Source organism: Sminthopsis crassicaudata, chromosome 1 (assembly GCF_048593235.1).
Source record: "Sminthopsis crassicaudata isolate SCR6 chromosome 1, ASM4859323v1, whole genome shotgun sequence".
In the NCBI taxonomy this organism is placed as follows: Eukaryota; Metazoa; Chordata; class Mammalia; order Dasyuromorphia; family Dasyuridae; genus Sminthopsis; species Sminthopsis crassicaudata.
In genome coordinates, this window is record NC_133617.1 from 63,017,081 (window position 1) to 63,029,781 (window position 12,701).

General features: G+C 42.9%; 1 protein-coding gene across 2 annotated transcripts in view; it reads right to left on the minus strand.

Moving 5' to 3' along the window:
* Window positions 1-5,538, minus strand: part of TBXA2R (thromboxane A2 receptor) — a 34,852-nt gene extending 29,314 nt beyond the window's left edge. Inside the window, exon 1 of one of the 2 annotated variants that reach the window (XM_074307549.1) lies at window positions 5,265-5,538. The gene's annotated coding sequence lies outside the window, so the exon portion shown is untranslated. Of the gene's footprint in view, window positions 1-3,343; window positions 4,096-5,264 lie in introns of those variants that run through there. The other variant, XM_074307541.1, reaches the window with a different exon arrangement.
* Window positions 5,539-12,701: the final 7,163 nt, after the last annotated feature.

A 12,701-nucleotide genomic window follows, 5' to 3' on the forward strand; every position in this document is an offset into this window, starting at 1 on the left:
AAAGAACTTGGGATATTTAGTTTGGGGAAGAGAAAGCTTCCTAACCATATGACTGTTGATTGCTCTCTTCAAGTATCTTTTTAAAGGGTTGCCACAAGAAAAAAAAGGGGGGGCATATTCTGCCTGACCCTTGGGGGAACAATTAGGACCACCTGAGGTAGAGTTGAAAAAAAGGCAGTTTTCAGTTCCATATATGGAAGAACTTCCTAACAGCGAATAGTGTCTCAAGGTGCAATGGTGACATTTTAGGAGGTAATGAATCTCCTATTACCCTTCAGAAGTTCTTAATTGAAAGAGGTGGTCTATGAACTTAATTTTTTTTCGACAACTGTATTTCAATATAATTGGTTTCAATATAATCTAGGCCAGATGACTCCTTGGTGCTGAGTTTGGGAGCCATTAGCAGAATGGGGAAATGAGAGTTATCCCCATCCCCATTTAAATGTCTTGCCAATGACTTTTATTTTCCTGGATTTTTAAAACTGCTTTGGGAAATGCTTTTGCCAGGGAGTATTTAAATGAATTTTCATTAAATAGGTTGTTTCTTTGAGTCCTGCTGAATCACAGATAGGGACCGGAGGCCATGGAAAGGATTCTTACTTAGGTAGAGGTTTGGACCAGTGTTCCTCTAAGCTTTCCAACTAGCTCAGAGATTCTGTGATTCCAGAACCATAGACTCATAAAAGCTCTATTCTCTGGGGAAGGAGTTGGAACAAGGAGTCTGAGAAGGGATGGGGGTTAATCCAAATGCCAGGAACCAGAAGAGAGTGACAACTCTAAAGTTTGGGAGCTAAAAAAGGCCTGAGAGCTCAGCGGTTCCACCAATATCACTTTTTTCCTTTAGAGCCTGGGCAGGGGCAGATGGAGGAAGGGAATGTGTGGGACAGGAGCCTCTGATGCTAGAGGTTGCTTTGGAAACTGAGGCTTTAATCTGGGGGATTGTTCTTCTATAGGGGAGTAAAGTTTATTGCCGTGCCCTCTGGGGCCTTTCCTCCAATTTACCATTCCCCCACTTGTCCACCTAGCACCACTTCAGATTTTCGATAGGCAGAAGGATTTCATCCCTTCTTTCTAACTGGTCCCCTGTCTGGAATGCTCTTCCTCTTTTCATTAAATCATAGTTATCCTTCTCCAGTGGACGGAACATCTTCTCCCTCAGAAGTCACTCCTATGTCTTCAACTTGTCTTCAGAAAAACATGAGCTTTTCCTTACAATCAGAATTTAGGGATGTCCCAACTGGTTCTACATTGGGCTAGATCAACTTTGAGTTCAAATTTCTGTGTTCTTAGACAGGCCACTCTTTTCTCTGGGCCTCAGTTTCACTATTAATTGAGGGGTTGAATTAGATTCTCTCCTGAAGTTTTATCCAGTTATCACATTCTATATTTTAAGGTTCTCTGACATTATATGTTCTAAGGTCCCTTCCAAATCTGTCATTCATCATTTTAAGGTAGTCCTGACTTTCTGTGTTCTAAGGGCCCTCCCAGCCCTCACATCCTGGGTTCTAAAGGCCCTCCCAGTCCTTTTATTTCATGTTTTAAGGCCTTGCTCAGCTTTAATCTTTTATGAGTCTAAACTCTCTGAATGTGAATTTTATCTCCCTAGTTACATGAAAAAAGTCATTCTAAGTCTTATCTCTCTGTGGTCTCTCATTCAGGATCCAACAAAGGAACCAGAGTCTGATTAGAAGGGCTAATCTCTGTTTACTCAAATTAGATTTTATATATATATATATATATATATATATATATATATATATATATATATATATATATATATATATATATATATATATATGTGTGTGTGTGTGTGTGTGTGTGTGTGTGTGTGTGTGTGTGTGTGTGTGTGTATAAACAGTGCTTGGTAATCCTTAAAGCTATACAAATGCTACATATTATTGTTATTTCTTCCCCAATACCTGCTTCTTTCACTTACTACTTCTGGGGTTGTGGCGAAGTGCCTTAACCTCTTGAGCCTCAGTTTCCCCTTTTGAAAATGAGAACATTGGACTAGATGGCCCTGAAAGCCCTTCAAGCTCTAGATCTGTGAGAGAAGGACTATTGGTCCTTTGTGGTTCCCTGATTGACGATGGGAATCCTGTTTTGATCCCTGCTGCCAACCACCCCTCACATCTCTTTGGCTTCCTTTGTATTCTTCCTTTTGTGAGCAGGTTGCCCCTGTTTAGATACCCTGTATACATATATGAATACTATGTATATGTGTGAATGTGTGTGTGTGGGTACCCTGTATACATATATGGATACTATGTATATGTGTGAATGTGTGTGTGTGGGTACCCTGTATACATATATGGATACTATGTGTGTGTATGTATATATACATACACGCACATATAGATAGATAGATAGATAGATAGATAGATACTGTACATACTGGACACAGCTCTATACACATGTGCATGTACAGATATACATACTTGGCCAATCCCCTCTCAATGCATTTTCCTATTACCCTGTGATATAAAACTCAAAATACTAATCACTGAACCTCATAGAACATCTCCGTGTTTGTCCCTGAGCTTCCATGACCATCTCACTGGTACCAGTTTCTCCTAAGATCCCAAAGGCTCAGCCCCCTCTATTTCAGAACCCACGCTCAACAAAACATGGAAAGTGAAGGATGCGGGAATTTGCCCAAGAACCCGAAGAACCAGAGAAGGGCCCGTGGACATTTAGCCAAGATGATAGAGGTGGGACCCAGGACCCAAGGTCATTCCCTAGATGAGCATGCAGGTTGCACGGTGGTCACACAATTACAATTACGCAAAATGTGCATCACGCCCAGTTACCCATCTCACTCCTGGATCAGCCCCATAACACAATTCTGCATCATACAGTTGTTCACAGTCACACCCAGTCTGCATATGGTTCCAATCAGGTTGTGTGTGAACTCAACAGCGAGTATTTCTCAGTTTCCCCAAGAGGGTTCAAATCAGCCCACCCCAGGCTTGTGACTGGGGTGGCCAGAAGTGAGGGGGGCTTTGGCAGGCCGAGCGCAACTCCTCCTTTATCCCCCACTTTCCAGTCACTAGATTTATCTCTCCGTGACCTCTTCTATCTCTTCCATAAAAGGCTAGATTAGGGGCCCGGCGTGCTGGGCTAGAGGGGGTACTGGGGGATCGGGTGGGAACAGCTGGGCTCCCTTTCCAGCCCAAGCTTGGCCGGCCTCCCGCCACGCAAATAGTGGTTGTGGGCAGCTAAGCGGGGCGGGGGTGGGGGGAGAGTGACCAATGGGGAGGGGGTTGTTGGTAGGAGGCAGGCGGGGGAAGTAAATCCCGAGAGAGGAAAATCAGCTCCCGCCGGGGACCTGGAGCTCACTCACCTGGAGCTGGAGTTCCGGAGCGCCTGTCCGGGCCAGACAGAGAGGTCCTGGGGAAATCAGAAAGACTGCACGGGCTGGGGATGTGTGAGCTGGGGGAGCTGTGCCCCCGCAGGCGGATGTGACCGAAAGTGTCGGAGAGACAGACACAGAGACAGACTGAGAGGGAGCCGGGAGGAGAGGGGGAGGAGGGCTGGGGCCGGAGAAACGCTCGGGGGTTAACCCCTTCAGGCTCCGGAGGGCTCTCTGGACGGGGGTCAGGGGTCAGTCAGCTGGGACTTGGACTGGGAGAGTCGGACGCAGCCTGGAGGGGTGGGGAGAGAGGAGAGGAGGGTGGAAATAAAAGAGCTCACGCCCAGCTAGCCACTGTGCATCAAGTGGAAACTGAGGCGCAAATCCTAGGAAGAAGCTGCCAGCCGAGCAGACTGATGGAATTCTTCCCAGGAACCCAGAAAAAGAGATTCCATTGCCTGAGATGGCCTGTGGGGCCAGGACATCCTAAAAATAGTTTCCTCACTACTGGGGGCCAGGCCCGAGTTGGGGTAGACAGGAGGAGGGAAGAAAGGGAACAAGGCACAGGGGTTGGGGCTGTGGAGCCTGAGGTGTGGGGGGGTGCTACAGGGGTCCCCGAAATGGGGCTGGGTTTGGGAAAGGTCACTCAAGAGTATCTGTGGCTAACCAAGCTTACCCCCCAGCCCTCACTTTTGATGTGCTCTAGTGGGGACTGTTCTTCTAGGTCTATGAAGAAAGCACAGGGCAGCCAGCTGGGCCAGTAGGTACAGAGGAGGAGGGGGCTCCGGCTCTGGTGGAGGTGGGGTGCACAGGGCTGGCCAGGGAGCTTCCCCACCTCCTGTTGAGCAGGGAGGGGTGAGACCCATAGGCTAATGGGGGTCACTTCCGAGCCTCCCAGCATGGTGAGGGGTTGGGAGGGAGAGCTATAAATAGTCCCTTCCGGTCTCACTGTGCTGAGAGGGGAGGGGGAGTCACTTTTCTGGTTTTGGTTCTCTCTCTGTATCTCTCAGTTTCCCTTAATCTCTATCTTTTGTAGGTTTTATATGGGTCTTGGGTTCTCCCTCCCTCTGTCTCTTTGTTTTTGTTTCTCTGTGTCTGTCTCTATCTACCCATTTCTCTCTGTCTCTTTTGCTCTGTGTGTTTCTCTGTCTCTCTCCATTTTTTCTCTCCTTTTGTCTGTCTCTCTTTCCTCTATCTCTGTCTGTCTCTCCCTCCATTTCTTTCTTTCTCTGTCTCTCCATTTCTGTCTGTCTCTTTCTCTCAGTCTCTCCATTTCTCTTTCTCTGTCTCATTTGATAAACACTTGTTACACTCCTACAATGTGTGAGGTCCTATGTTAAATCGATCTCTTGGCAAACCTACTTCTTTGTTTCTGCCTCATTTTCTCTGTCCCTGCTTCAGTTTCCCTGTGTGTCCATCTTCATTCAGACTCTCTGTCTCTGATTTCTGTTTCAGCCCAACAGGAAGATTCTTAGATCCAGAGACTTGTCGGGCTCTTGAGTAGGGGAGGGATTTCTTCTTTTCTTCTGTCCCCAATCACTCCTCCATTTTCCCTCAGATGAGAACCTAATAAAGATCCCATGAATATGGGTAAATTCTGTTAGAGTGCCAAGCAAGAGATCAGTGACTAGCATGGGAATTGGGTGTGTGGGAGAGGAGAAATTGGGGCAGCCAGGGTTGGGAAAGGGGGAAGATTAGAAATTCCATTTCCTGAAATGGACTGGTCAGGCTAGTTTCTTCAGGAAACAGACTTCTCCAGGGAGAAAAGTTATCAGAAATGGAAAATCAGGAAACAAGGAAGAAGAGTGGAATAGAGAAATAGTCTCTCAAGTCTGGGATGAATTTGCTCAACCTTAACTATGCATCCAATTCTGTAAAACTCAGAAATGGTACCTCAATGTTAGTAGGTTACCTGCTCTGGGCGAGGAATGGGATGGAGTGTGGCCCCTTTCTTTAGGATGTCGTCTAAGCTAGTTCTGGGCCCCAGGCCTTCCAGCTCCCACAGTGGAGAAGGGGGATTTCTCAGGCCCTCCAGGGACACGGCTCCAGTCCCTCATGGGTGCCAGACTTCCACTCCAGCTCCGAAAACTACAATTCTAGTTCAGTATGAGGGACACATAGGATGCTTTGATGGGAGAATCATGTTGATGGTGGGAGAAACCCTCTCTTAGCCGCCTCCTTCCCATGCAGCCCAACTGTCCATGGCCATCTCTTCCTCTTGGGTTCTCTGCTCACTAGGGACATAGGAATAGACTTAGCTCCAAGGCAGGAACCTGGTATTTGGGGAAGCCTGGTGCATCCGGGAGATAAAACCTCAACAGCAGGAAGCTCTTTTGGGAGGCCCAGGCTTGGGGAGCGCTGCCCCAGTTTCAGGTCAGACAGTTGATTGCATGAGAAAATACCTTGTGCCCCAGTCACTGAGGAAGAAGTGCCCAACCTGTGCCCCCCTTTTCACATCTCCACCTTTCTCCTCCACTAGCTTGTCCTCCCTTTACTTCTAGCTTTCTCTTTCCCTATTTCCTAACTCCTTCCCTGTTCCCTAAAAATCCCCATCTCTGAACTTAATGGCCTCCAGGATACTTTCTAGCTCTTAATTTACAAGGTTTTGATGTTTTATATTCTTAGTACTTAACACTAGTGATCTCTTTTCAGCTTTGGACACTATCACTTTCTTCTCTAGCTTACTCTTTCCCCTTAGATTTTCTCACATGATTCTTTTGGCTTTCCTTTGACCTTTCTCCCCATTACTGACTGGGATTCTTTGCTGCATCATCAACATCTGGGTCCCTCTCTTTGACTGTGGGCATCCCCCAGAGCTTTTTAGTTTTCTCTCTATAGCCACTCTCTTAGGAATTTCATCAGTTCCCACAGTTTCAATTTTTAAATTTTTTTTTCTGAATTTAACAAACACCAAATAAAATGACCATTTCTATACACATTATAAAACAGAGAAGAGATTGTCCATGAAATTTTGAATTCATTATGAACATCTTGCTTTTCTTTTAAAATTGATTTAAATCAACTGTTGTTTTCAAAGAAGTCCTGTAATTTTTTCCGGTCTTCATCCTATTATTTTCTTTATGTGGGTGACTCCCAGATCCACATATATAGGCCTAGTCTCTCTCCAGTCCTACATTACCTATATCACGTCCATTGGACAACTCCAATTGAACATCCCACAAGTATATAAAATTCCATATGTCAAAAACAGACTAATTTTCCCTCTCTCTTGAACCCACTCTTTCTAAACCACATGGAACTCCACTATCTCTGAAGTCTGTCCAAATTCATGTTCATTGTTTCCATTTCATCCTTTTTCTTTCCCCCCCCCCTCTTTTTAAACTTTAATAGAAATTAGAGGGAAAAAAGCACATTGCCATGTGCAGCAGGATATGAGAAGATTCAAAATTTAAATCAATAAATGTCTATTTCAAGAAAGCCTCTGTAATAAATACTATGCCTTCTGTTAAGAGATGCCAACTTTTCTTTGCTTCCGTTAGCCTTTTTTTTTTTTTTTTTTTTTTTTTTTTTAACTTTGGCCTTAAATTTTTCCCAAGATCAGGTTTCTTTCCAATGAATTCTGTCTTCTCATTATTTGACCAGAATATTTCAGTTTCAGCTTCTAGCTTTTACCTAAATACTTCCTATGGTAGGGGAATCACTACCTATCCTGGCTACCCATCCACCTATTTTTCCATCTTCTTTTTTGAAAAGAATATCTTTTTATTTTTCAAAATAAATGCAAAGATACTTTTCAACATTCACCCTTGCAAAATTTTGTGTTCCAATTTTTTCTCCTTTCTTTCCTCTCATCCCTTTCCCCTAGACAGCAAGTAATCCAATATGGGTTGAACATGTACAATTCTTCTAAACATATTTCCATATTTATCACACAGCTTGAGAAAAATCAAATCAAAAAGGGAAAACATGAGAAAGAAAAGAAACCAAGCAAACAACAACAAAAAAGGTGAAAATACTATTCTATGATCCATATTCAGTCTTCATAGTCTTCCCTCTTGATGTGGATAGCTCTCTTCATCCCAAGTTTTTTGGAATTGCTTTGAGCCACTTCATTGTTGAAAAGAGCCAAGACCATTACAGTTAATTATCACATAATCTTGTTACCTTATATGATACTCTCCCGTTCTGCTCACTTCACTCAGATCGGTTCATGTAAGTTTTTCCAGACCTTTTTGAAATCATCCTGCTCACCATTTCTTATAGAACAGCATTATTTCATTACATTTATATACCATATCTTATTCAACCATTCCCCAGCTGATGGGCATCCATTTTTGGACAGCCCAAATTTCTTTTATTTTTTTAATTTAAAAAATTTATTAAAGCTTTTTATTTACAAAACATATGGGAATCTGGGAGGAGACTAGCCCAGGGTCAAGGTAACAATCAGGAGAGAGAGAAATGGGGTGGGCAGCAACCAGCTGGTCCTGGCTCTGAGAACAGATCTCCAAATTTTCAGTGGGAGCATTCACATCTTAAAAATCAGCAAATACTACAAAATTATTGCTTGATTTATTACTTTGTTAATTGAATAGATAACAAAATGATAGAGAAAATATTAATACTTCAGATATTAATACTTCAGATTAAAGTTAAAGTAGGTCATGAAGTTTTTGGAGATCTGGTTGTTAAATATTTGCTGGAATGCCCCAGAATTGAAGAACTCCAATTTCCTGCGTTCCAGCACGAAAAACAAAAATGGGGCTGGGACACTGCAGGAGCCCAGCTCCCAGGGCAGAAAAACTTTCTGGACCCCTTCCCTTGAGGCTCCTGACGTTATTGATGATTTGGGTGGCTCCGACAGGCCAGACTTGGCTGAGGTTTCTGGCAGGGGTGGAGAGAGGGAGCCCATTAGCTGGAAGGCTTGAGAGGCAGCAAAACAAATCTTGGGACTGATGTCACTGATTCCCTCTAAAGACCTCCTGGGAAAATCCTATGGGCAGGGATCCCTGGGACCCTACTGCATATAACAAGGCGCTTTCTGTGGTCCCTCACTGCCTTTTTAAAAAAAATTATTATTTCCCACTTACATGTAAATAATTTTAATATTTTTCTGGTTATACATGTATATTAATTTTTAAAAATGCATTTATGAATCACATTGGGAGAGAAAATCAGAACAAAAGGAAAAAACCACAAGAGAAAAAAAAAGTAAATATAGCATGCGTTGATTTATACATTCAGTCTCCAAGTCCCTGGTTTCTTTGAGGGAAGGTAGGCTGTTATACCAGGTGGAAAATGAATTTAAAAAGGAGATTTGATTGCTTCCTCTTCCTAAGAATTTGGCATATTCAGGGTTAACCTGAGGCTGGTTGCCCAAGTCTCCTTCCCCAACTCCCACCTGTTCTAGGAAGCTGAGGGCTGGGGGTTGAGGGCTAGAATCTCTACTTCCATAAGTGTGAGATGTGGCAGAAAAAAATCATGGCCCAGAAATCAGAGACCTGGGTTCTGGACGCAGCTGTAGGTGTCACGGACTTGCTGTGTGATGTGGCCAAGAAACGTGGACAAGAAACGTGGACCTTCTGGACCTTCATTTGGGAGCTGGGAGAACCCTCTCTCCATTACTGAGGGAGACAGAACATCCAAGCTGAGATGGGCCACTTGGGCTCCATCTGGGCAGGGCCACTCACCTTTCCTCCATCCCAGTCCAGAAGCCCTGGCTCTCCCTTCCTCCCTCTGTTCTGGGCCCATTTGTATATTCTTGAGGAATGACAGATCCTGTAGCTTTGAGGATGAATCAGAGGGTGAGGGCATTCTGGGACAGAGACAGAAATCTAGGCTGGAGGAATGAGACCGACTTTAGAGCTCTTAGGAGTCATGATTCTTCTGTCTCATCCTCTACAAATCCCCTTCTGAGCCCAACCCTTCCCCCCAGCTCCCCAATCCCATCAGGTGAGGGTTTGAGTATTTCTTTATTTCATCATAGAACCTGTCTCTCATTTCTTGCTGCAGATGCCTGCATCTTTTGGGGATTCCAGATGTTATGCTTGGCAGCTAAGTGACCCAGTGGAAAAAGAGCTAGGCAGGAATCAGAAAAATCCTAGTTCAGATCCTGCTTCAGACACTTCCCCTTCTGTCTGCCTCAGTTTTCTCTGCTATAAAATGGGAACAACAATAATAATGAAACCTCTCTCCAAGATATTGTAAGGATCAGATAACACAGGTAAGGAAGGGAGAAGGGAATAAATATTTATGTAGTCCTTACTATGTTCCAGTCACTGTGCTAAGCACATTACAATCATTATTTCATTTGATCCTCACAAAAACCCTATGAGGTAGGCACAATGCTCTATTTAGGGCCTGTGTAATCACAAAAAAAAAATATAGAAAGTGTTTTGCAAACCTCAAAGTGCTTTACAAATGCTAGTTATATTGTGCTATTATAATCTGGGGGAAAGGGGAAAATGTGGTATAGAGCCAGAATTTGGGATAATTGTCTTGCTATCAGGTATATGTGACTTGGGAAAATAATTTTACCTTTATGGGAATTACTTCTCTTCCCTGTGAAATAAGTGATTGGGACTCGATGTTCTCTAAGATGGACTGCTGCCTTCTGACATTCTGCGTTTTAAACTTATGGGACTTGGCAAGTGCCACTGGAGAGCCAACTTCTCACAAGGCTACAGCTGACTTCCTAATGCCTCCAAATACTAGTGGGTATCCCAACCAGTCTCTGCCCTGGCAGAGGTATAAATAAGGGTCAGATTTAGACCTTCAGTGCTACCGGTAAGCCTGCCTTTGGGGGCTAGCCAAGCTGTCCTGAGCTGAGAGTCAGTTCTGATTTACTTTGTGACTGAACAAATTGCCTCATTCTCCATCTTTGTTGGTACTATGGTGGGAAGAGCTCTAGCCTTGGAGGAAGGAACACTGGGTTCAAGTCACAGATCTGCCACAAGCTTCATATATAAGCACACAGATTCACAAGGCTTAAAAAACAAGCAATTGAACTAAGATTTAAGGAGAAAATGAGCAGCCTTCCTTTTGGGAGATCCATGTAATCTGTCACTTAAGGAAGCATGGATCATTTGACCTAAGCTAGGCTCTGGTTTTGGGATTTGAGGAAATCAAGAATCTCTGGATTAGTTGAAGAATACATCTGTTTTCTGAAGATAATTTTTGCACATGTATATTTTTGCATATTACAGGCCTCAGGCAAAAAAGGTTCCCTGCAGGACTAGAAGGAACAGCTCCCCTAGTACCTTACAGGTGGATCTTTCTATTGTTAACGCTATATTGGTGACTTATTACATTTTGTGACCTCTCTATCGTCAGTTTTGAACAATATGTCTTTTGCTTGTATTGGTACTTCCTGCTGGTTTTATAGGTTCAGGGGGCCCAGTTTACTCTTCCATTAATTGCGTTTATGTTCTTCCCGGGCAGCCAGGTGTGGTCATATGAATATTCTAGGGCTGTTTCCAGAAACAATGAGGGAGGCAGAAGGAGAAATAAAAAGTCATACATTTGAACCTGTTTTATGTGAACTAGGAAAAGGAGATTTATAATGCCAGTGCTGATTTTTTACAGCCCTTTATACCCTCTGGACCCTGGCTAACACCATTTCCTTGATGTTTTCTTTCCTTCTTCCTCTTCAATATTTTCCATTCTACAAGGCTGGCTCAAGCCCCTCATTTTCAATGAAGCCTCACCACCCTCACCTCTTTCCTTTGACAAAGTCTAGAGGATATTTTTCCTCTCTGAGTCCACCCTGCCTTATACTGGATAGACTTCTGGACTTGGAGACATGACACCTGGGAGTACCAATACCACTCCAGATACTTTATGACCTTGGCAAATTATTTAATTTCCTTATTTTTAAAATAGGGATGAGAAAATGTGCATTTTCTACCTCTCAAGATGGTGGTGAAGAAAGTTCTTTGTAAAATTTCCAGAGCTATGTTAAAGTGAGTTCTTATTCTCTCTCCAACCAGACCAGGAGCAGTTCTGGAGCAGAATGTTTGCAAGGGACTTTAAGGGGACATCCAGATCAACTAATTATCTGAATAGAAATCCCACCTATACAATCTTAGACAGATTGCCATTCACCCTCTGCATAAATACTTTTACTTAAGGGGAACTCCTTATCCAGTCTTTGCTTGAATACCTCCCGATTCTGGGCACTCATTACTCAGCAAAGTGACCCATTAAACTTTTGGACAATTCTAATTTTGGGAAGTTTTTTTTGCTATGTTGAGCCAAAAATCTTCCTCTCTTTAATTTCCATCCATTGTTCTGAGTATTTCCATCTGGGGCCAATCAGACAAATTCAAATGCCTCTTTTCCATGACAGTCTTCAGATATTTAAAGACAATGTTCATGTGATCTTTTAGCCTTCTCTTTCCAGACTAAACATTCCCAGTTTTTCTAAGAGATCCTTATATGGTATACTTTCACTTCTAGATTCCATTGAACTAATCAGTCAGCTTATTGACTAGAATCTGTTAAACATCTACTATGTGCTGAACATACTAGGGATACAAAGAAAGGGAAAAGACAGTTCCTCTTTTTGAGAAGCTTCCATGCTAATGGGGAGACAACATGGGGAGAAGATAAATTGGGTATAGTTTCAGAGGAAAGGCAGTAAGATTAAAAAGAATGGGAAAAGCATTTTTTTTTTTTGGCTGAAAGTGGGACATTTCTGGGACTAGAGGACAGCCGTGAGGCAGAGAGAAGGAGGAAAGAATTCCAACTAGTGAAGATGTTTGGAGATGGGAAGTGGAATATCCCAGGTGCAGAAAAGCAAGGCATTCTGATTGCAGAGTATGAGGGTCTGTCTATGAGGAAGAGGCTTGAATAATGTAAAGTACAAAGGGGCCAGATTATGAAACAGAATATTTCCTACTTGATACTGAAGACTAAATAGGGAGTCTCTGAAGTTAAAAGAATGGGGGGTAGGGAGACATCACTCTGGAAATTTTACAAAGAACTTTCTTCACCACCATCTTAAGAGGTAGAAAATGCTGAGTGGTGGATGGGTTGGATGGGAAGAAACTCGAGGCAGGTAGACCAACTAGTAGGTTATTAGGTGATGAGAAACTGCATCAGGGTGCTGGCAAAGTCAGAGATAGATATATCAAAGGGAGAAATGACAGGATGTGGTATCTAATTGGATATAGGGGGTGAGAAATTACTGATGGTTTAGGTTAAAAGCCTGGGTGATTGGAAACATGGTGGTACTCTCAAAGTAAGAGGGAAATTAGGAAAAGGGAAAAGAATGAGGGAAAAGAAGAATCAAGTTTTGGATATGCTGAATTTTTAAAAATAATATTTAAGTTTTTTATTTAGTTTTTTAACATTAATTTTTTTAAAATGTTGAATTTTAAATTTTTTC